The sequence below is a fragment of the Monodelphis domestica genome, chromosome 4 (assembly GCF_027887165.1).
Source record: "Monodelphis domestica isolate mMonDom1 chromosome 4, mMonDom1.pri, whole genome shotgun sequence".
Classification (NCBI taxonomy): Eukaryota; Metazoa; Chordata; class Mammalia; order Didelphimorphia; family Didelphidae; genus Monodelphis; species Monodelphis domestica.
This window is the reverse complement of record NC_077230.1, coordinates 259,627,019-259,653,337: the sequence shown is the minus strand read 5'-3', so window position 1 is coordinate 259,653,337 and position 26,319 is coordinate 259,627,019.

The window sequence follows — 26,319 nt, the reverse complement described above, 5'->3', positions numbered from 1 at the left end:
TGAATATTTAGTAAATACTCATAATTATTTCTGTTCCCACTAAATGTCAGATTTAGAAATTTATTATCAAGCATGTGACAAGAAATAATTCTATTCCTTAGAAGTTAATTTCTGTGTTCTATTGTGTGATAAGGAATGACACACAGGATGATTTCAACAATAACTGGAAAGACCTATACGAACTAATGCAGACTTAAAAAAAGTTGAACCAGGAAAACATTGTACAAAGTAAAAGCACTATTGTGAAATAATCAAATGTGATAGACTTTGCTTATAACAGCAATATTTGATCTAAAACAATTCTGGGGGACTTAGGAAAAAGATAGCCCACATCCAGATAAAGAATTGTTAGAGTAAGAATGCAGACAAAACCATATGATCCATCGCTTGTGTATTTAGGTATATGTTTATGGGCATACATAGATTATTCTCTTACAAAAATAATATGGTAATATGTTTTGTGTAATAATACATGTATAACCCAGATTTAATTGTTTGCCAGCTTTGGGAGGGGAAAGGGAAGGATGAAGGGAGACAATTTGAATCATATGTCTTTGAAAAAACTTCTGTGGAAACTTATTAAAAAAAAGAAATAATAAAATTAAATTTAAAAAAGGAAAAGTATGCTTCGATCTGATGTCAAACTCCATCAGTTCTTTCTCTTAAATTGGATAGCATTTTTCATCATTAGTACTTCATATTGTTTTAGATCATCATATTGCTGAGAATAGCTAAGTCATTCACAGTTGGTCATCATACATTAATTCTCTTACTGTGCACAATTTTCTCTTGGTTTTTAACTTTTGAAATATCCCACTGGAAATAAGTACTGACCTGGAAAATAGATCCAGGGGAGATAATTTAAGAATAATTAGATTTCCTAAAAATCATGATGAGAAAGAGAACATAGATAATTACTAGAGAAATTATCTGAGGTAACTAGAGGAAAATAGAAATTTAAACAACTTACTGTTAACATCCTTAAAGAAACCCCAAATTTGAAAATCCCAATGCTATTATAGTCAAATTCCAGAACTCCCAAGTCAAAAAGAAAACCAGCAACCAGAAAATAAAATAATCCAAATATTGTTGAAACACAATCTGAGGCTTTTTCATTAAAGGACTATAAGGTATGCAATATGTTATTCCAAAAGATAAAAGATCTAGCCCTACAAACAAAAAATCACACTACCATTGAGAATAAGCATAATACTCTGAGAAAAGAAATGGATATTTGATGAATTCGAGTTCTAATAGACATTTCCAATAAAAGGACCAGTGTTAAAAAGAAAATCCAATGATCAAATTTGACAAATGAAAGAAGCATAAAAAGGAGAATCAATGGGATAAAAATAAATACATTCCTTGAATGAAAAAGTAACAGCCAGAATACTTAAATTACTTATGGTATAATAAATACTTCAAGGTAATCAAGAGAAACAATGGAGTTGAACTGATTACATTACTAGTAAAATGATAATGAAGCTATCTATGATACTTAAAATACCTAAGATTCATAGTGTTCATAGGGTACTTAAAGCACTGAAGAGACTTAAAAACATTGTCACTATTAGAGCATTGAATAGGAGTATATATAGACAAAGAGCAGGTAGATAGTTTATTGTAATGAAATGTTATAAAAAAAATCAAGGTAAAATAAAGAGGAATAGATAAGATGATCATTCACAGAAAAAAAGGAAAAACAAAAAACTGGAAAGACTTATATGAAGTGATACAAACATAGTGAGGTAGGTCAGTAGAACCAGGAAAATGTTGTATACAATAACAACAAAAATGTATCATGATCAACTATGAATGATTAATTATTAACAAGGCAAGAATCCAGGACAATTCCAAGTGACTCACAGCGAAAAAGGATGATTGTCATAGAAGAAAGTCTAAATCCAGATTAAAACATACAATTTTAAATTTCTTTTATGAAATTTCCTCTAGTGTTAGCAATAGGTATTATTTCACAAAATGATAAACATGGAAATATGTATTATATGAGAATTTATGTACAACCCTATATTATATTGCCTGCCTTCTTGGGAGAGGGAAAATCATGAGGGAAAGAAAATGAATTGCAAAATGTCAAAAAATGAAAATTATAAATTGCAACAATATGCAATATGGAAAAATTTGTAAATATAAAAATAACATTTAAAAACAACAGAAGAAAATCTTAATGAAAGTAAGAAGAATCAAGAAGGGCTTCCTGTAGAGGGTAGAATTTTAGCTAGGACTTGGAGAAAGTCAGGAAAATAAATTAAATTCAGTTGGATTAAGTTAAAATGTGTATGAAACAATATAATATATAGTCATCTTTTTCTGGGACTATAATCACATCAAAATATATTTACTTCTTTGTTAGTTCAATGAGATTTAATTTTTTTTTATTTTTCTTCCCTCCTTCCTTCCTCCTTCCTTTCTTCCTTCCTTCCTTCCTTCCTTCCTTCCTTCCTTCCTTCCTTCCTTCCTTCGTTTGTTTGTTTGTTTTTTGCTTCTTTCTTTCTTTCTTTCTTTCTTTCTTTCTTTCTTTCTTTCTTTCTTTCTTTCTTTCTTTCTTTCTTTCTTTCTTTCTTTCTTTCTTTCTTTCTTTCTTTCTTTCTTTCTTTCTTTCTTTCTTTCTTTCTTTCTTTCTTTCTTTCCTTCTTTTTCTTATGTATTTCTTCGGTTTGCAAGTTTCCTGCACCATATTCTGTCTCTGGAAAAGAAAATTAGGCCTGTGCAGTAAGATTATTTATTTAGGCTGGTGACAAAACAGATTTTCTGGGAGCTGTTCTACACTTCCCCCAGAGAGCTTGTCTTCAAAGTGTACATGAAAGTCCGGAGGGAAGAGAGCTGACTTTTGAAATTCCTTTCTCTATACCATACTGAAAACTTTGGAGGCACCTCTAACTACAGAAGCCACTGCTACAATGTGAATTACAGGGCACTGACATTTCTGTCACTTTTTAGTGCCAAATTTAACAAAGAATGAAAAGTTTCTTTGAATGGAAGAATACAAGGTCAATATTCCCTTCAAGTCCTGTGTTTCTCAGTTCATACTCCTGCAATAAAAGGAAATATAGTAAGGGAAATTGCTTCTAAAGAAAGGAAAGAATTGTGGGATTCTGATTGCTTTAGACTTTCTGCTATGTGTCTTTCAGCATGAGATATCATTCCTATAAGATACTGAATTCCTTTAAATTACAGTATTTTATGCACAGTTCAAAAACCTGAGATTTACAATCTATCATAACCCAGTTACAAGTTCAAACACATTTTAGGCTAAGATTCACAGGAAGCAAAGAAATTGGGTTTTGTTCGATTTACTGGGTAGTAAATGTGCCATGACAGGGGCAAGAATTTAATAAAATGCTTAACTTTGGGTATGCACAATGCCCTCAAAAGATAACTGATCTTTGAACCAAGAGATTTAGACTTGATTCCTACATCCACCCACAAGTAATGTTGTGATCATGGACAGGTAACAAAATTATCTCACTTTAAATTGCATTATATTGTGAAACTGAATAAATCATTCTTACACCACTTGCTCTTAATATGAGTGCATCTCTGCATGCCAACATATGTGGAAGTTATTTTTTAGTTAAATCATGTGTGAAGATAGATTATTAAAATTATAAAAATTGCAATACAAAAAGATTGTTATCAATAAGGTAGAGCAATATAGTTCATTGAAACTGGGATAAAATCTTAATAGTACAGTGACCATGAACAATAGCTAAATTTTAGAACAAGGATTTTTAAATTGTGTGTGTATGTATGTGTATGTATGTGAATGGCACCTTTCATAGTTTGGTGAAAGCAAATCACAAAGGAATCCAATTAAAATGAAAAACCATTTTTAAAATATTTTTAAAGACTCTAGGTTAAGAAGTCCTAGAGAACTGACAGTAAGGTCCATCTGATGAGCCAAATTATTTTAATCCTTTTAAAACTCCATCATCCAACTGTAAACAATTCTCTAGCCAAGACCATACTAACAATGAGAAAATATCATTAGAGACCAAGTCAACAGGACAGATAAGATGAGCCTAAGAGGAAAGCATGAGTTTCTATATCTTTAAGGGAATCATAATTGCTTTTTAAATTTAAGTCTCTATAACCTGATTAAGTTGCTCATTGACTGCTATAACCTCACAAACAAGAGAACACCAGTTATTTAGCCAACAATATCAAATTCTTTAAGAAAAAAAATGTTCCTGTCTTACTATCAGATGTCATGGCCAACAACAGAGACTTAGGTACTAAAGCTACGTATTTCCTTAAAAATAGTTTTCAATTATTTTCATCTTGAATTTATAACTTGGCTAACTATGTATTCTAAAATTTGTCCCATAGACCTAGATGTAATATAAACATTTTGTAACAGAATCATTCTCTTTTTTCAATTAACCAATAAAATCAAAGGAAATAATCAATATTTCTGTTTACCTTACACTGTATTAGACACTAGACATACAAATACAAAGATTTAGTCACTTCCTTAATAATCTTACATTCTAACGGGAGAGATAATATATCCATTTGTAAATATATAAACACCATATTATATATATATGTATGTATATATGTGTATATATATGTATATATGTATATATATATGTATATATATATATATATATATATATATATATATATATATATATAACAAATTCAAATTTTGGAGAGTAAGCCAATAATAACTGGAGGGATCCTGAAAAAAAATTGGATCTGAATTTATCTTTGAAGGAAACCAGAGATTCTTAATAGCAGAGGTAAGTTCATTCTGGGACATTCATTGTAGCATGGAAGAGTGATAATACAAATGTTAAGAGTTGGCAGATGTAATGCCATGTGTGCGGAATAGAAGACTAATTTGACTGGATTATATGCTGTGTATCCTGCAATTTTGAGGGGACTGGAACATGAGTATAGTACCTCTGATGATGTCTTCATATGTGGAGAGATGGATACTGGGGCAACCAGGATGAAGCAGAATGAAAGTGTCTTAGAGTAAATGTAGATCATCCATAAACCTTCTGGCACTGCCAGTCAACCAACTTTAAGGAAAAGAAAGACCCTTTATAGGGGAATAATGAAGCTGCCAATCTTGGGAGTTTTGAAAATTCAGCTGGGCTCCCTAGCATCTCATTGATCCAGAGAAAAGGTGTCACAACCATTAGTATTCTGAAGAGCAAAGCATGACATATAGAATAGAGTCAATTTAAAGCTGAGAAAAAGACTCTGTAACAAAGCCATCATCGTATAGGAACTTGTGGAGACAAATTATATGTAGAAATGAAGCTAAGTTTGAACCTACGCTCAAGCACCAAGTAACATGTCTATAGTAATTGAGGTGGTGTTGGGAAGAGTATGCCTCCAACATAGAGGATTATTTATGGTTTATTCATACTATATTTTTTAAATAAATATTTATTTTAAAAGTTAACTGGGGCTTTGCCTAATTGTGAAATAAAAATAATCAATGTGTATTTGAATATAGTATTACAGAAGAGACACCTCCAAGTCATTCAAGAATACTGGCCAGTGATGGCAAAACTTTTAGCTACCTTGGAAACCCCTCCAACCATTACCCAAGAAAGGGTTTGGGGGGAGGAAGTGGTCATATTGTGCTGCTGGGCAAAGGGTTCAGGCATGTGAAAAATGTCCTCAGGTGCTGTGGGGAAGGGGCATGGAATATAATGATGTTGGTATTGGTGTGATAGAATAAAAGAATCTTAAAGTCAGGGACTTTTTCATTTTGTACGTTGGATCTCTAATGCCTAGCATAAGGTCTAAGCAAATAGTAGGTTTTTAAACAATTTTGTAGATTGTGGTTAAATTATTATTAAAATATTCTCATTGCTCCAAGCACTTATATTTCCTGATAGAGAGAAGTTGTTTAATAATTATGACTGACTTGGCTTAATTAATTATATAGGATGTTATAATAATATTTTCTTAGATAAACTTATATTATTAATAATATTAGGAAATATTTTGTTATTAAAAAGTATGTATCAGTCATTCTACACAAAGGGAATTGAGTTAAGTGAGCTCTCTTATCTCACTTAAAATGATCAAATTTTATGGTAGTAATGTGATCTGATATAGTTTTTGGAATGAGGAAAAATTTACTTTCAGATTGGACACATAATCACACTAAATATTTAAAAATAGTAAATGCCAAGACATTTGAAATAATTTATGTCTATGGGAGATTCCAAGAAAAATAATAATTTACTAGTCTTGATACAATCTTATAGTAAAATGAATTAAGTAGTTCCAAATAAAATGTGTTATATATGATATAAAACAAATGGGCAGCAAAAAATCTATGAATAGAGCAGAGGAGAAAGAAAACGTCAATAGAGGAAAGACCATATCTTATAATTAAATTTCTCTAGATTTTATATATTAATTTGTAAGTTTTTATTAGTAAAAAATTTGGAGACAGAGAGAGAGAGAGAGAGAGAGAGAGAGAGAGAGAGAGAGAGAGAGAGAGAGAGAGAGAGAGAGAGAGAGAGAGAGCACCTCTAACTAAAAAGACTGCAAGTCATGCCACTCTACTTTCTCAGTTCCAGCTCCTGGTCTTGGGCCAAGCAGGATTGGCCTGTCAGATAAGACCAGTACCAGCCAAGCAGAACATTCTCCAGAGAATATAGAGAGAGTCCCACCTCAAAAAACCCTGCTAATGCATAGTCTACATGACCAATAATGTCTCTCTTTCTGTATTCCTGATTTGCCAGGCTTAACTTTACTCCAGGTCCATAGTCCTTGGAGTCTAGACAGATCACTCATAGGGATTTCCACAAGTTAGGACTTCAGGTAGCCACATGGTATTTTATCCAACATCTTCCAGGGTACCATAGAGCAATGTGACCTCTTTTGACCTACCTACAAAGATTAATCTGATTGAATAAAGGACCATGTTGTAATAGATAATATTGAGAGAGTATATTTGATTTTTAATTGATAACTAACCGATCAGGTAGATATCTTTCTTCTCTATTTTCCCTCCTCCCACTATACCTTCCTTCCTCCTATTTCCTCCCTCTCTCCCAGCCTCCCTCTTCAGCCTCTTCAGCTTCCCTCCCCCTTTTCTTCTTCTTCCTACTAAATCTCTTAGGGTGAGTTGGTAATGTCTCAAATGAAAATACTTTTCTCTTCTTTATCTTAAGTAAGGGTTTATTTGGGGAAGACAAGAAAAGATGGAGAATAGAGGTAAGAGGGGTGAGGATTTCCCTATTCTACAGGTTGGTCTCAAGTTGGAGGATATTGGAATAGATTTCAAATTGAAAGGAATTATTGATAGGTCTGGAAGTTCAATCACTATCATAAGCAGAGCAAGCCAAAGAGATTATCCAAGTCCAAGAGAGAAAATCAGCTCCTCCTTCCCTGGTATATGACAACCAGCAGAAGACAGGTAACCAGAATTCAATCACAGTTGGCTTTTGCCTTCAACTGTTTTCTGGTAACATTCCAAATGGAACCTTCATTTGATTGACAGGTCACCACTCAGCCACTGCTTCTTCCTTTTGCATGCTTTCCCAATTCCCCTTTCACAATGCTTTATATTAAATTCACACACCTAAACATAGGATTTTTAGAAGAATAGTATTCTTGCTTATCTAAAAATGCAGTTATATTTATCCTTCCATTATATAATGAGTCATCATTCATATCATGTTTGCCAGTATTGAACTTTTATCAGATTCCTTCCCTGATCCTGGTGGGAGAAAAAATAGGCAGTTGTATGTTTTGTTGTTGTTGTTGTTTATGTTATTTTTGAACAATGAATTAAAAGATTTTGCTATGATGTTATTATGAGTAAGTTCTATAGGTTTTTATATTTACCTCCATTTGCCTATATGATCACAATTTCTCAATTCAAATGATCAAGTGTAGCACCTAATTGGATAATTCCTCAAATTTCAGCACTCAATGGTCCACAGGGTTAACAGGGATAACAGAAGATGTAGTGAAGAAGATGTAGAGTTGTTCTCTTATTTCTTCCTTTCTCTCCTGAAAAGGAAGATAAAAAGTCATCAGCTATCAAGAAACATTCTTCCACTATAACATCATCTTCAATAATCACTGCGATGCTGCATACCCTCTTTGGTAAAGCCAATTTGGATGAAAGGTATATATATATGTATATATATATGAGTTTTGTAATTCATAAAGCTTATATACATATATATAATAAGATATTTATTAGTAACTATTAACACTTTCATTAATTAGTTTATTTATTATTCACTTAAAACTTTTAGTTACTGTTCAAGGAATATCTTGGGTTTTGTATTTAATTTTGTAATATTTTTTTCTAAGTTCTCCACATTTTTTAAAAATTTCTTTTAAGGAAGGGAATAGTATACAGTTGCACTTCAGCTTGGAAATTTGCAAATTTTTTATGGTATAGCCAAACATGAATTTTTTCCTTATCTTATTATATTAAATTCTCTCTACTTTTTTATCTTCTATAATTATTAATTTTGGTTAATTTTAAAAACATGCATAGCAATTTCTATATCTTATACTCTTAATGAAAGGCAATTCAACTCTCTGACTACCTATTCTCTAAAAGACAGAAATGTGATAACTTATGTCAGAGAAATAAAGTTCTTTTTACAAAAGGTCAATTTAAGAATATATATTTGAATATATGAATGTATATTTGAGTATACTTAGAAATTGACATGAACTTTCAGAAATGAATTATGTTCCTTTACTATCCTTTAAAGTAACTGAACTTTATGCATGTGTCTGTGTGGGTGTATAAACACACATATGTGCATCTCCAAGAAAATTAAATACCTAAGGTTTTCTGGAAAACTCTATATTATCTTAGAGAATCCTACTTATGTGGTCTCTCCAACTTTAACCCTCAGTCATTAGGAATTAAAAAATGCCATAGAAATTATTATGGGGAATTATATCAAATTGGTGAGTGATGATTATGAAAAAAATAATGATTCATCATGACAACTCTAATACTAAGATACCCTGCATATTTTTATTCTACCTTTAGCCACTAAATTTATACTATTGTGATGATATTGGGAAATATTAAGATAAATAAAACATGTTTACTGCACTCCTGATTCCAAGCCCAGCATACATCCATTGCACCACCAAGATACTCACAGTGATGTCTATGAAATCATATAATAATGTGCAATCCCATTTGGCAAATACACATATAAAAATTATATACATACATATGTATATGTGTATGATAAATAATAGATAACTTATGAAGATGCTATATAAAAATATAAAATATCACCACAGAAGAATTAATGTACTACAGAAAATTTAATTTAGAGATTAATAAATACAAAAGAAGTATACTTTTGAACATCTTCAGAATATGGTCTTAAATTTCAATATCTATGCTATCTATAACTCTTGAACATGTGAACTATTATTGTTTCCTTTTTTGATTATTCATTAGTTATTTAGTTCCTAATACTTATTAGTAATTAAAATATTATTCAAATCTTCATCAGCCAAGGCAAAAGAAAATACCTTAGGCATTAATAGCATTTGCTCTTCAGCTTTTACACATTTGAGACTTAAATATGAATATTAAATATTAAAGGATTGTCAATGTTAGAGTCTATTCACTTATATCTTTCAGAATATTTCATTCCTTGTCAAAGTTATTAATATATGTACATATATGAACATAAGTGACTTCCCTTTCCCAGAAGATATATAGAAGTGTGTATCTCTCTCTATGTCCCAGGAGAAGATATATAGAATGTGTATTTCTCTCACTTTTTCTTTCTCTCTCTCTCCATCTCTCTCTTATGTATAGTCACCATTGTGTGGACCATTTTAAACCTGAGGAGTTTTTTGGCCAAAACTATTCATTAGATACTTACTTTATAAAAATTTGGCATGAAAATAAAAATATTTAATTGAGCCCTATAGACTCTTGAAGCAAAGATTTCTTTGACATTTCAAAGGAAATGTGTATGTAGTTGACATTTTACTTTGAGAATTAATGTAGCTAGGTTTGTTTCGTTGAAATCTTACATTACAAATGGATAAATATAACAAATTCTAGCAACATTTTCGCAGAATTTTCTATACTCCAGTGCAGCTTCATTTAGTGTTTGTCTAGCATCTGCTCCTAGAATATGTGCTCCTAATATTATCTATTGTTTTCCAACCAAGGCTCTTCACCATGCCACCTTTGTGAGCATTGTTCTTTGCTCTGCTTTTGTCAGTAAATGAAACTTTACAAGTTTATACTCAGGACACTATTCTTTCAATTGCTCTTCTGAATTATCAATCCTTGCAACTTCAGAACATGTATAGATTTCTAATGCACACAATGATAGTGTACAGAGCATCACCATCAATAGTTTCCACACACATAGCACCTTTCTCTGCCTTGCAAGCTAAAATAGGACCACCAATTACATCTGCAAAATCATATTTTTTGGACTTGTGGATTGGAATCTAGTATTTGCTGAAATTTTACTTTTGGAATACAACTTAATTTTAGTATCACTGGCTAAAGCCAATAAAAAAATAAGTCACAAGTGATACTTTCATCTTTTTTATTAAAAGATCTCATGGTAACTACATCCAAATTAACATCTGGTTTCTAGATAGTTCCAATAATTTTGGCATTTAATTTAAACATACATTTTTTGAAGAATTCAATCAGTTGGATTGATTTTCTCCCTCATATGCCAATTTTGGCCTGATAATCAACACCAAGAAAAAAGAAGCTTTCCACCAGTCAGCACTGCATAATTCATATTTTGAACCATTTGTTATATTGAAAGGAGAAATTTTGAATTCTGTGCATAAGTTCACATACTTTGACAATTTTCCAGGAATGTTGACATAGATGATGAGTGTAGTAAGCAAAGGAAGATGGCAAAAGGATTTTGCAAAATGAACTTCCATTTGATTGACAGGAACATGTGACAGAAGGTCACATGGGAGGCTGAGTCAAGATTCTAAGGTCCCAATTGTAAAACATCCTCCTGGAGGATGCTTTTGGAGGAGAGTGGAGATTTTCCATATGTCTACAAGGTTTCTGATCATTTGGAAGATACCAGCTTATGTGGAAGAAAAACCTGCATGAACTGGCTCCTGGCAGCTGTACAGAAGACCAAAGAGGAACCACTTCTCTTCTGGACACACTTTGGACATTTCTTCTGGGACCTTGGCTCATATACTGGACTCTATTTTGTGATATTGTGTTTGGGGAAACAAAATTTATTTAGCCTAGATAAGTTAGTCATTAAGATAGTTTTAAGGGAATTAGTTGTGGGGTTAAGATCAAGAACCTTCCCTTCCTCTCAACCTTCCCATCAATAAACTTAAAATATTTACATGTTTTCCCTCTTGTTATTTCCCCTTAACAATCCCACCATAACATGAGGTTGATGCATACTTTTTCAGAGCTGCCTAAGTGTTAGGGAAACTCTGGAAACAATGTGCGGGAGGGAAGAGGCAATAGGCTGTGTCCTGAAATGAAGATCTATAGTACCATTGTGCTGATTTCATTTTTATAAGCCAGAAAAAAACCAGAAAGTCTATGAGTGACCTGTAGAAAATTGAAATGCTTCAATTTAAATTCTTAAAAAGATTCAGAAGATCACATGGCAAGATATTTTAGCAAACACTGGAATCCTATCTTGAGCTGAACTACAAAGCATTCAAATTCTGCTAAAGAGAGTATTACTCTGAAGGGGTAGCTACCTATACAGCCATGAATGCCAAAGTCTTATTTACCTAAAAGACTATTTTAAGAAAACTTGCAGAAACCAAATACTCATACAAATATTAGAAAAATGGTAAAAGAAACTTTTCAATGTCTCTCCCCGGAACTTTAGTATTGATTGTGAGACATGGCAGATTCTGGAAAAGAACTGCTCAGCCCTGAATGCCCATATCAAGGAAAATATTGTGCTACACTACCAAAGCAGAATCAGAACCACAAAGGAAATATGAGATGCACAGAAATAGAAATATCTCCAAAACAGATCTTCAAATGGACTCTTCCTACTTGACCTACAGTAGAGCCTTTAGAACTCTTCTGCACAGATTAGTTACAGTTGAACACAAGATGCTATGATTTAAACATTATTGTCAGCAGATTTGAATGTGATAGTTTGTGATCTGATTTGAAAATGAAGAACAAAAACATTTTTAAAGATATTTGCTGAAAACTTTTAGAAAACTCAATGTCAATTTCACACCATAAACTCCACCCAACAAATTAATTGCTCAATGTCACATCAGTATGAAGAAATTGCCAAATTGAACCCAATTAACTCATCTGTTACTACTGCATCTTTTCTGAAATGTTTTAAGGATAAAGCCTTTGTAGATGAAAAAAATTTTAGATGATACAATTGTGTCTTTATCAATTGTGATGCCAAAGATTGCAGCAACTTTTGAACCTGAGTTTTTGAGAAAGTTCTGTCTAGTTATAACCTGAGAGCTGCCATCACATTTTGTTGCTTTGATTTTCTTTTTGGCGATTTATTTTTCCATATTTGACACATAGGTGAGCTTATTTTTTTAATATTTATATTACATTTTCTTTTTCTTAAACCCTTACCTTCTTCTTGGAATCAATATATGTATTGGTTCCAAGGCAGAAGAGTGGTAAGGGCTAGGTAATGGGGGTCATGTGTCTTGCCCAAGGTCACACAGCTAGGAAGTGACTAAGTCCAGATCTGAATTTAGGACTTCTTGTCTCTAGGCCTGGTTCTCAATACAGTGAGCCACCCAGCTGACCACTGTAAGATTATATTTCTTAAGTCTTATATTTAAAAAAATATTTGCATCAATTAAAACTATTATTGCACTTCTCTTTTGTCCCATTATTGCTATATACAAGTTAAAGTCTGAAATTTCAAAGCCTTCTAGATGTAATTTGTCAGCCAAAAGGTAAAAATGTCAATTTTTCAATAAATCCTCAAAATAAAGAATTCAGACATGAGGGTGGGAGTGGGGTGGCTCAATGGTTTTAGAACTAGGCATAGAAATGGGTGATTCATGGTTCAGATCTGGCCTTAGACAATTTGTAGTTATGAAACCCTGGGCAAGTCACTTACTCCCATTTGCCCAGCACTTACCATTCTTCTGCCTTGGAACCAAAACACAGTGTTGATTCTAATATGGAAGGTAAATATTATATTTTAAAAAGGAAAGAAAAAAATCAGTCAACATCCAAACAATTTACAACATGTTTCAATTATTTGTTTCAAGATAACCTATCAAAAAGTCCAGTTGAAGAAATTTAATAGTAGAAACATGCCTTGTAGGAACAGAATCTTTTGTCTTTTCATCAGAATCAGATAGCTAATCTACATAAATCCTCATAGAAATTAAAATGTACTAAGTTGGGCAATGTTCAGGACACATGGCTACATTTCAGATTTTTATCTTTTTGACCCTACCCAGAAGACCTTTCTCTCTGATACTTCCATAGATGCACCAAGAATTAAGGATCCTGCAACTATATTTCTCATATAAATTTGCATTTTTAAAAGCAAATGTAGTTTAATGTAGTGGTTTGAAAACTATTTTGATTCATGAAGACCTTAGACACTTTTAAAAAATCTCTTTGGGGAGGTAGAGTCAAGATGGAAGCATAGCAAGCAGCAAAAGTTCAGGCCTCAGAAAACCCTTCCTTACTGATTACAATTTAATGCTTATAGGGTACCGAAATTCAAACTGAACAACAGGACAGAGGAGGGGAACCCTCCTTCTGGACTCAAATAAAAAGGTATGCCCCCCCAAAATACAGAATCCGAGAATATTTGGGTCTAAGGGGAAGGCAGAGGGAAGGCCCCAGGACCCCTCCCCCCCAACACAGATGGCTAAGCCACCAGCAGCAGCGGGAACCTCTGAGTGGGCAAAGGTGCTGGTTTGGAGGGTCTACCTTGTGAGCAGCAGGGCACCGGGCTTGGAGAGTCCAGCGTGGAAAGCAGGGAGGAAGCCAGGGAGAGACAGGGTCCATTGCTGGGTCCCTCCATCTGGCTCCAGTCTCACCGTTGCCTCGGGGTACATCCAGACCAATCCAGTTGAACCTAATCCCATCAGGACTCCTCAGAGCTCAGGGAGGTGGGCAAAGGCATTGGGAAACCTTGTGGACAATGGAGAAGCAGCTGGAGAGAACTGGAGAGAGCCTGGGCAGCCCAGGCTTCCAGGAGTCTTCAGCCTCAGAGCATATACAGCCCAACCCAGTTTAACTTAATCCAATCAAAAGCCTCCAGAGGACAGGGAAGCTAACATTCCTCCTCTAGAGACTGTACCATGAGATCTGACAAAGCTCCAAGAGGGGAGACTGACAGCCCCAAAACAAAAAAAAATGAGAGGAGCAAGAGCACAGACAAATACAGGGAGCAAAGAAGGGGTAAACTCAAGCAAACAACAGAAAAAGAAGAAAGAAATTACAATAGACAGCTTCTACACAGGTAATGAGCAAAGAGAGAATGAAACAGAGGGGGAGGGATCAGCAAAAGAATAATCAGAAATCCCAGTGAATTGGATACAGGCTTTGGAAGAACTCAAAATGCAATTCAAAACACAATTAAGAGAGGCTGAAGACAATTGGGGAAAGAACTTAAAAACTAAGATAAGTCATCTGGAAACAGAGGCACTTGAACTAAAACAAGAAAATAGTATCTTGAACGCCAAAATCAACCAGCTGGAAAATGAGGCAAAGGAGATGAAAGATGAGGCAAAGCAGATGAAATATGAAGTGCAGAAGGTGAAAGATGACCTCCAAAGAAAATAAGACCAAAAGGAAAAGGACGACCAAAAAACTAAGGATGAAATCCAGTCTTTAAGAACCATAATACAACAACTAGAATCAAGTGACCTCACAGAGCAGCAGGACACTATAAAACGAAAACAAAAGAATGAAAAAAAAATGAGGACAATATGAAGCATCTCATTCACAAAAGAGAGGATTTAGAAAATTGTTCAAGGAGAGACAATTTAAGAATCATTGGCCTACCAGAAGACCATGACAAAAGAAAAAGCCTGGACATTATATTACAGGAAATTATTAAAGAAAACTGCCCCGATATCCTAGAACAAGAGGGAAAAGTGGAGATTGATAGAATCCACAGATCACCTCCTGTAATTAATCCCCATCTGACAACACCCAGGAATGTTATAGCCAAATTCAAGAACTATCAGACCAAAGAAAAGATATTACAAGTTGCCAAGAAGAAGTCATTCAGATACCAAGGAACCACAGTGAGGATAACTCAGGATCTGGCTGCATCCACACTGAAAAAAAGGAAGGCATGGAATATGATATTCCTGAAAGCAAGGGAACTAGGTCTACAACCAAGAATCAACTACCTAGCAAAACTGACTATATTCTTACAGGAGAAAGTATGGCCATTCAACAAAATAGAAGAATTTCAAGAATTCATAAAGAAAAGACTAGACCTGAACAGAAAATTTGATGTACAAGCCCAGAACTCGAGAGAATCATCAAAAGGTAATTAAAAAAGAGGGAGAAAAAGAAAAACAAAAAAAAATTTAAGATACTCAATAAGTTAAAATGATATGTATCCATATAAGAAAAGAGGTCATTGGTAACTCTTAAAAACTGTTGTTATTACCTGGGCAGCAAAAAGAAGTATACTTAGAGGGAACAGCAACAAACTGTATAGGATGAAAGGACAAGACATAAATAGGTATATAGATATATGCATGCAAAAATACATACACATGAGTATGCATATATATATATACATATATAACTAGAGCTTAAAATAGATTAATATTAAAAGATATGGGAAAAGAAACAAATTTGGGTAAATTTATATGTCATAAAGAAGCTCATGGTGGGTGGGGGGAGAACATCAATACACTGGAAGGGTAAAGAGGTTGGAGAAAGGAAATACCCAACTTTTACATGCTTTGAAATTAACTTGAAGAGGGAAAAACAATCCAATCCATTGGGTGCAGAGAATAGATTTGTGCCCTGTAGGGGAGTAGAAGAATAATAAATGGTCTGGTGGGGAGGGAAGCAGTACAAGAGAGTGAGGGGGCTGGGGGTTAATTTTAGAAAGACTACAGGGAAAATAAGGGGGAATAAGAAAGGAGGGAGGTAGAAAGAGAAGTAAAATAAGGGTGGGAATAAGGGGGACTGTTTAAAAGTAAACATTGGTGTAGACGGAAATAGTGAAAGAATAAAAGGCAGGACCAGGAGTAGAAATCAAAATCCTGGGAAATACACAGCTAGTAATCATAACTTTGAATGTGAATGGAATGAATTCACCCACAAAATGCAAGTGAATAGCAGAGTGAATTAGAATCCAAAACCCTACCATATGCTGTCTACAAGAAACAAACATGAGGAAGATAGATACACATGGGGTGAAAGTAAGAGGATGGAGCCAAATCTATTGGGCATCAACTGACAAAAAGAAGGCAGGAGTCGCAATCATGATATCCAACAAAGCCAAAGTAAAAATAAATCTAGGTAAAAGGGACAGGGAAGGCAATTACATCCTGATAAAGTCAGTGTAGACAGTGAGGAAATATCTGTACTCAACATGTATGCACCAAATGGCATAGTATCCAAATTTCTAAAGGAGAAAGTAGAAGAACTAAAGGATGAAATAGATAGAAAAACTATACTAGTGGTACACCTGAACCTTCCTCTATCTGAACTACTTAAATCAAACCAAAAAATAAATAAGAAAGAGGTAAGAGAAGTGAATGATATCTTAGAAAAAAATAGTTAGTAGACATGTGGAGAAAAATACATAGGGACAAAAAGGAATATACCTTCTTTTCTGAAGTACATGGTACATTCACAAATATTGACCATGTATTAGGGCATAGAAACATTGCAAACAATTGCAAAAGAGCAGAAATAATGAATGCAACTTTCTCAGATCACAATGAAATGAAAATAATAATTAGTAAGGGAACATGGAGAGGTAAATCATAAATTAATTGGAAATTAAACAATACGATTCTCCAAAACCAGTTAGTTAAAGAACAAATCATAGAAAAAAATAATAACTTCATTGAAGAAAATGACAATGAGGACACATCCTTTCAAAACCTATGGGATGCAGCCAAGGCAATATTCAGGAGGAAATTTATATCCTTGAGTTCATATATGAGCAAATTAAGAAGGGCAGAGGTCAATGAATTGGGCATGAAAATTAAAAAATTAGAAAGCAAACAAATTAAAAATCCTCAGATGAAGACTAAATTAGAGATCCTAAAACTCAAAGGAGAAATTAATAAAATTGAACATCAAAGAACTATTGATTTAATAAATAAGCCTAGGATCTGGTACTTTGAAAAAAACAAATAAAATAGACAAAGTACTAGTCAGTCTAATTAAAAAAAGGAAAGAAATAAACCAAATTGACAGTATCCAAGATGAAAAAGGAGACCTCACCTATAATGAAGAGGAAATTGAGGCAATCATTAAAAACTACTATGCCCAATTATTTGGCACAAATATGGCAATCTACGTGATATGAATGAATATGTAGAAAAATATAAATTGCCTAGACTAAAAAAGGAATAAATAAATTACCTTAACAACCCCATATCAGAAAAAGAAATTGAACAAGCCATCAAAGAACTCCCTAAGAAAAAATCCTCAGGTCCAGATGGATTCACATATGAATTCTATCAAACATTCAAAGAACAACTAATCCCAATATTAAACAAACTATTTGACAGAATAAGCCAAGAAGGAGTTCTACCAAATTCATTTTACGACACAAACATCGTACTGATCCCAAAGCCAGGCAGGTCAAAAACAGAGAAAGAAAACTATAGACCAATCTCCCTAATGAATATAGACACACAAATCTTAAATAGGATACTAGCAAAAAGACTCCAGCAAGTCATCACAAGGGTCATCCACTATGACCAGGCAGGATTCATACCAGGAATGCAATGATGGTTCAATATTAGGAAAACCATCCAAATAATTAACCATATTAACAAGCAAACTGACAAAAATCACATGATTATCTCAAAAGATGCAGAAAAACCCTTTGATAAAATACAACAACCATTCCTATTGAAAACACTAAAAAGTATAGGAATAGAAGGGCCTTTCCTAAAAATAATAAACAGTATATATCTAAAAGCATCAGCAAACATCATCTGCAATGGGGATAAACTAGAACCTTCCCAATAAGATCAGGAGTAAAACAAGGATGCCTGTTATCACCTCTATTATTTAACACTGTACTAGAAACACTAGCAGTAGCAATTAGAGAAGAAAAAGAAATTGAAGGTATTAAAATTGGCAATGAGGAGACCAAGCTATCACTCTTTGCAGATGATATGATGGTTTACTTTAGGAATCCTAGAGAATCAACCGAAAAGTTACTTGAAATAATCAACAACACTAGCAAAGTTGCAGTATATAAAATAAACCCACATAAGTCATCAACATTTCTATATATCTCTAACCAATTTCAGCAGCAAGAATTAGAAAGAGAAATACCACTTAAAATCACCCTAGGCAAGATAAAATATTTAGGAAACTATCTGCCGAGACAAGCACAGGAACTATATGAACACAACTACAAAACACTTCCCACACAACTAAAACTAGACTTGAACAATTGGAAAAACATTGATTGCTCATGGGTGGGATGAGCTAACACAATAAAAATGACAATCCTACCCAAATTAATTCACTTATTTAGTGCCATACCCATTGAACTACCAAAAAAGTTCTTCACTGAATTAGAAAAACAAAAACAAAAACAAAAATAAGTTCATTTGGAAGAACAAAAGATCAAGATTATCCAGGGAAATCATGAAAAAAATGCAAAGGAAGGAGGACTTGCAGTCCCAGATCTCGAACTATACTATAAAGCAGTGGTTATCAAAACAATTTGGTACTGCCTAAGAGACAGAAAGGAGGATCAGTGGAATAGACTTGGCTTAAATGATCTCAGCAAGACAGTTTATGACAAACCCAAAGACCCCAGCTTTTGGGACAAAAATCCATTATTTGTTAAAAACTTCTGGGAAAATTGGAAGACAGTGTGGGAGAGATTAGGTTTCGATCAACACCTCACACTCTACACCAAGATAAACTCAGAATGGGTGAATGACTTAAACATAAAGAAGGAAACTATAAGTAAATTAGGTGAACACAGAATAGTATACATGTCAGTCCTTTGGGAAGGGAAAGATTTTAAAACCATGCAAGACTTAGAAAGAGTCACAAAATGTAAAATAAATAATTTAGACTACATCATATTAAAAAGGTTTTGTACAAACAAAACCAATGTAACTAAAATCAGAAGGGAATCAACAAATTGGGAAACAATCTTCATAAAAACCTCTGACAAAGGTTTAATTACTCAAATTTACAAAGAGCTAAATCAATTGTACAAAAAATCAGGCCATTCTCCAATTGATAAATGGGCTAGGGATATGAACAGGCAGTTCTCAGCCACATAAATCAAAACTATTAATAAGCACATGAAAAAGTGTTCTACGTCTCTTATAATCAGTGAGATGTAAATCAAAACATTTCTGAGATATCACCTGACACCTAGCAGATTGGCTAACATAACAGCTATAAAAAGTAATGACTGCTGGAAGGGATGTGGCAAAGTAGGGACATTAATTCATTGCTGGTGGAGTTGTGAATTGATCCAACCATTCTGGAGGGCAATTTTGAACTATGCCCAAAGGGCGATAAAAGACTGTCTGCCCTTTGATCCAGCCATAGCACTGCTGGGTTTTGTAAAAAATAGACTCGAATACAGGACTACAGTCCCCACGAGCCTTTGCTCCACTTCCCCAGAATGCCTTGTAATCTCACCTGGGCAGAGATCAAGAAGGTATTTAAGCTGATTCAAAGGCTTTTGAAGGGTCTCTTGACTCTTGGACTTCCGTGTTGGGGCAGGCCTGGCTTTTTTTCATAATGTAGGTGAGGTTGTGTCTAGGCCTCTCTATGGCCTGGACACATGTCTCTTATCCTGTATTTTCTTTAATCCTTAATCTTCAATAAACCTCTAAAAAATATAATACCCCTTGCAGAGAGAAACTAATTTCTACCTGCCTCAGTCTCCCCATCTCCCCTAAATTTTAGCTGTTACAGATGGCAACCACTAGATTGGATGAGAACTTCTCAAATTTTTTTTTAGCCTAGAGAATTGTTTTTTAAAGCCAAGGTTCTCCGAGATGCTCTTTAGAAAACCATCTTGATCATCTCCTGCCTGTGGCCCTCTCCTGCTTCTGCTTCTGCAGCCTCTCACCTGGTGCCCAAGCTCCTGGCCCTGCTTATTTTTTTTTTTACCCTTTCAAATCTGTTGATCATCTCCTGCCTGCCTGTCGCCGCCATCCACTTAGGACAGCCATCTGCTTAGGACAGCTGCTTCTCCAGGCCCCACCCTGGCTGCCTGTTCCCTGTTGAGCTCTGGCTCATCACCCCACCCCTAGACCCACGAGCATGACCCCAGAGGGCTCATCACCCAGATCCTTGGAGTAGATCAGTCAGGACTCATTTCTATCAGCTGGTAACAGTATTGGCCACTTGGGAGGAGGGGAGAGACAAGAAGGAAAGCTAAGCCTCTGAGCAAAAGGGGGGTGTATTGGCTCCACGTGGGTGGAATGGGGCAGGAGGAGGGATCATATCAGGGGAGAGGGGAAAGAGAGAAAAGGGAGAGGAGAAGAAACAGATTTTTCAAACAGAATCTTAAAAAGCAATGGGCTGTTTAAAAGGATTTTTGACTGTTCTGGTAATTTCGTTGATTTTACCTGCCTGTCAGGGAGCAGACTCAGCCCAAAGATTCAACTTTAACTTTGGGGAGGCAAATGGGTGGCTCAGTGACCTGATAGCCAGACATAAAGACATTCAGTCCTGGGTTAAAATCTGGCCTCAGACACTTCCCAGCTATGGGGCCTTGGACGGGTCCCTTGAAACCCATTGCCTAGCCCTTACTACTCTGCCTTCGGACAAGAGACATTTAAATGGATAAGAACCCAAGGAACTTTGAAGAGACTAAAGGCTATATTCTAAGGCATTTCAGACTCCAATGGTTTATAAAAATCTCTGTATTCTATTGCATTTTTTGTTTAAGGTTTAACTTTGTGATTTTAAGTTCATATATTACTGGATTCAATATTATTCTACTTGAACTTAAGGTTGATTGAATTTATTTTGAATGTACTGAGTTTTGAAATTCTGTTGTTTTTCCCCTATAACTATTGATCAAATATTATTGTGAATAAGCCCATATATGAAAAAACAGCTTTTTTCTATTTTGCTGAGGATAGATGGACTTCAGAACTGGTTATAATTGTATTAACAACCTTTGGAATTTTAATGTGCTAAATACCTCAAATGATTTGATTTTAAGGGTTTTTTAAATATGATTTTTGGAATTTTTTTAACAATCTGGTTATTTTTGCCTGCCCCTACCACGAGGTAAGGCCCTTTAGCTGAAGTGAAATACATTTTATAAACCCCAACCTTCCCACATGTGAATGGAAGTTGGGCAGTTAATCTCAGGGCATTCGTATCCCTATAAGCCTCCCAAAAAAGGAGCATCCCTTTATATATACTCTTCAGCTCACTATTTTGCACCAGAATGATATCTAGATTTCTTGATTATGTTCTTAACCCAAGATGAGTTTTACTTTGTTTAAAAAATATGTTTAAATACCAAGGTTGAAAGATTGTTATGTTTGTAAAAATTGTGACAAATGTCCATCAATTCATAGGTTTTAAAAATGTCATACAGCAACTTATGTGAAATATGAAAGTGTATTTGTTTGCTATTTTAATTAATTGGGATATTGAGAATTTTGGGGATGTTGATATCTACATATTTGTACTACTGTATTTTTAAAGATGAAAAAATTGTTAACCTTGTTCAATTAATTTGCCTTCTACTCACAGTGATCATGGCCAGATACAAAGAGGAAATGGATCTCATTTTTTGGTGAGAAAGCCTTGTATTTTATATTTTCTTAACTGACAGAGTGTAAATGATTATGAGCTATATTTTTGAATTTTTAAAGCTCTTTTATTATTATATTTTATAATTATATTATATTATATTCTCTAATGCAAATATCAACAACATGGAAATGGTTTCGAATCATGAACACATGTCATACCCAGTGGAATTGGGTGTCGACTATGGGAGAGGTGGTGGGAGTGGGGGAGGGAAGAAAAGAAAATGATCTTTGTTTCCAATGAATAATGTTTGGCAATGACCAAATAAAATAATGTTTAAAAAAATCCCTTTGGGAAACAGACCCAATAGTAGTGTTACAAATAGTATGTATTGTTTTATAGCCTGTTGGGCATAGTTTTAAAGGGAATTTCTCTTTCTGTCTCTTGCTGCTGGATTTTGTCATCAATAAGTAAAAATTATAGTGATTTAGGTGGGTTTATTGAATAGTCTACAACTTTTCTAAAGTTATTATTTCAAATAGATCTTTAGTTGATTCTCTAGAATCATCGATATAACATATCACCTGTGGAGAATAGTGGCTTAGTTTCCTCACTTCCTACTTTATCTCCTTCAATTTCTTTTCCTTCTCTTATTACTAAAGCTAACATTTGTAGTACAATATTAAATAATACTGTTGATATTGGGCCTCTTTGTTTCATTTTTTATCTTATTGGGAAGGCTTCTAATATATCCCCATTGTAGATGATATTAAATGATGTTTTTTCTACATATTATTTTAATGAAATATTATTTTATTTCTGTGATTTTTAGTGTTTTTAATAGTATTGGGTATTATATTGTGTCTAAGGCTTTTCCACATCCACTGAGATAATCATGTGATTTTTATTAGTTTGATTATTGATATGGTCAAATATTTTAGTAGTTTTCTTAATATCAAACCAGCTTTGCATTCCTGGCATAAATCTCAGCTGGTTATAATGAATAATTCTTTTGATATATTGCTGAAGTCTCTTTGTTAGTATTATATTTAAGATTTTACATCAGGAGGCAGAGCTAAGATGTTTACAGGGTAGCATGAACTGTCAGACTCTCCTCATAAACAATCACTATAAAGCACCTAAAAAGGACAAAAGTCAAAATCAGTTGAGTAAGGGGCTCTGCCATGGGGTACATCCTTAAAGGTGGGCAGAGTTTGGGTATTCCACAATATAAGTGGAGTAAATCTACATCTACAAAAGCATGAACTGATCACCCTTACCACACATCATCTATCATGCCTGAGACAGAGTGAGGGCCAGTCAATCTCTAAATTGTAGGAAGCTAGCTGACGGCACCAGAGACTTACCACTGAGGGCAATGCAAGGTCTTGGCAGCAGGATTTGACTGAGACTGAAGAGTGAAGATCCTCAGAAACAGAGCATGGAAACTGGGCAGAGGCAAGCCAGTCACTGTAGAGGCAGCATGGACTGGAAAAAATAGCCTCAGAACAAAACATTTTAAATCTCTCTACACAAAGAACTTCCTTCCTTTCTCACTCAGACTCTGGCTGGGAAGGGAAAATAATACAGAGATAGAAACTAGGACTGAAATGGCCACCAACATGCAGAAACCACAATCCACAAGTATCAAAAAAAAAAAAATAAACTGCAGCAGAAAAAGTTTTTGACTCTGGACAGTTCCTATGGAGAAAAAGAGCAAACTACAGAAGCAACATCAGAGAGAGACAAACAAGCAAACACATTCAAACTTTCCAAAAAATGGATATTAGTTACGAGCTCTCAAGGAATTAAAAAAGGAGTTCAAGAAGCAAGTAAGAAAGACATAAGAAAAGTGAGAAAAAAGTGGGAAAAAGAAAGGAAAGTAATTTAAAAAGAAAATAACAGCTTGGAAAAAGAAGCCCAGAAATCAAATGAAGTAATAAACAAATCAGAGACCAGAATTTACCTACTGGAAGCCATGAAAAGCAGGATAGACCAAACCTAAAAGGAAAATAAAAAAATCATAACTGAAAACCACTGTTTAAAGATTAGAATTGTGCAAGTAGAAGCTAATGTTCTCACAAAACAATAAGAATGAATAAAACAAAAGTCAAAAGAATAACAAAATAGAAGGAAACATGAAATATCTCATTGTAAAGGCAACAAACCTATAAAATAGATCAAGGAGAGAAAACGCAAGAAACATTGGTCTACCTGAAAGTCCAGAAAAAAAGCCATGACATAATATTATAAGACATTATCCAAGAAAATTGCTCTGATATGCTTGAAGAGGATAAAATAGGCATTGAAAGGTTCCATAGATCACCCTCTTCATTAAATCCTCATAAGATAACAACCAGGAATGTAATTGCCAAATTCAAGAGCTTCCAAGCCAAGGAGAAAATATTCCAAACAGCCAGATAAAGACAATTCAGATATCAAAGAGCCCAGGCAGGATTACACAGGATCTGTCAGCCTCCACACTAAAGGACTGCAAGTCTTGGAATATTATATTCAGGAATGTAAGAGAATTGGGTCTACAATCAAGAATCATATACTCTCAAAACTGACTATATACTTTTAGGAGAAAGAATGGTCATTTAACAAAACAGATTTCCAAGCATTTCTAAAGAAAAGACCAGAACTAAATGGAAAATTTGATGTCTAAATACAAAATTCAAGAAAACCATAAAAAAATAAACAAGAAAGAAGGAAAATGAATATAAGTGCTTGAGTAAAGTTAAATTGATTATATTTCTATATGAAAAATATATCTATAATTCTCAAAAAGTATTTTCATTATCATAGTAGATATAAAAATTACTTGTAGACAGAGATTGTTCTAAGTTAAGATGATGTGTTAAAAAAAGGGAATAGAAGATGGTACGAAGAAAAACATGAAGGAATAAGATATGTAGAATAATTGCTATCACACAAAGAGGTGCATTGGAAGGGGAGGGGAAGAATACTGTTATAAGAAAGAGAGGAAGAGAGTGCTAATAAGAAATACTTGAACCTTACTCTCAGTGAAATCAGTTCTGAGAGGGAAGAGAATCTAGATCCATTGGGGTATAGAACTCTAACCTACCCTATAGGGAAAGTGAGAAGGGAAAAATAACAAAGGGGAGGGGGAAGTGGAGCAGGGAGTACCAAAAAAAGGAAAAGGGGACAGGAAACTTAATAGACATTAGAAAATAAGAAGGGAACAAAAAGGAAGGTGGCACAAAGGGAAGTATAATAAGGGTGGGGATTAGAGGGACTGATTAAAAGTAAACAACTGGTTTAAAAGATATAGAGAAAGAAGAAAGGGCAGAACTAGGAGAGGATATCAAAATGTTGGAGAATGCAGAGGTGGTTATCATAACTAAATTTGAATGAACGAACACATTCATAAAATGGAAGCAAATATCAGAGTAGATTAGAACCCAAAATTCTATCATATGTTGTCTACAAGAAGGCAAGTAGACACTCACAGAATGAGGATCAAAGGCTAGAGGAAAATCTATTGGGTCTCAATTGAGAAAAAGAAGGCAGGAGTTGCAATCATGACAATTCCAAAGTAAAAATAGATCTGATTAAAAGAGATAGGGAAGGTAATTACATTCTGATAAAAGGCAGTATAGACAATGTAGAAATATCATTAATCAAAATGTATGTATTAAATAGTATAGCATGCAAATTTCTAAAGGAAAAACTAGTGGATTTAAAGCAGGAAACAGATAGTACAACTATACTAGTGGGAGACCTGAACCTTCCTCTATCAGATCTAGATGAATCAAACCAAAATATAAATAATAAAAAGGTAAGAGATATGAATTAAATCTTGGAAAAATTAGAGTTAATAAATAAATGGAGAAAAATAAATGGAAACAAAAAGGAATATACCTTTTCAGCAGCACATTGTGGATTCACAATGATTGACCATGTACAAGGGCATAAAAACGTTGCAAACAAGCGCAATAAAGCAGAAATAATGAATGTAATTTTTTAGATCATAATGCAAAAAATATAATTTCTAAGTGAACATGTATTAATTGGAAATCAAATTGGAAAATAATTGGAAATTAAATAATATGATTCTCTGACGTGAAATAGAAACCCACAGACTCCATATAGACAATTTAGGTAAATAAAGTAAAAAAGCCAATTTTTTCCAAGTTGATGTAGAAAGTTAGATGTTATTGGAATAGGGTCAAGTCCTCCAATGAAAGCAAGAGATAACTCCTAGAGGCTGAGACCTGGTTTATATAACAAAATGAATACTTCTGTACAAGAACACAAGACATACCATCTTATAGACCTTACTTAGAAACAGTTACCCAATTACAAAGCTGATTGGTTAGTTCATTTTGGAAAGCCTATATTAGTCTTTAGACTAATGACTTAGTCAAGTAAAATGAACGTTTCCTATC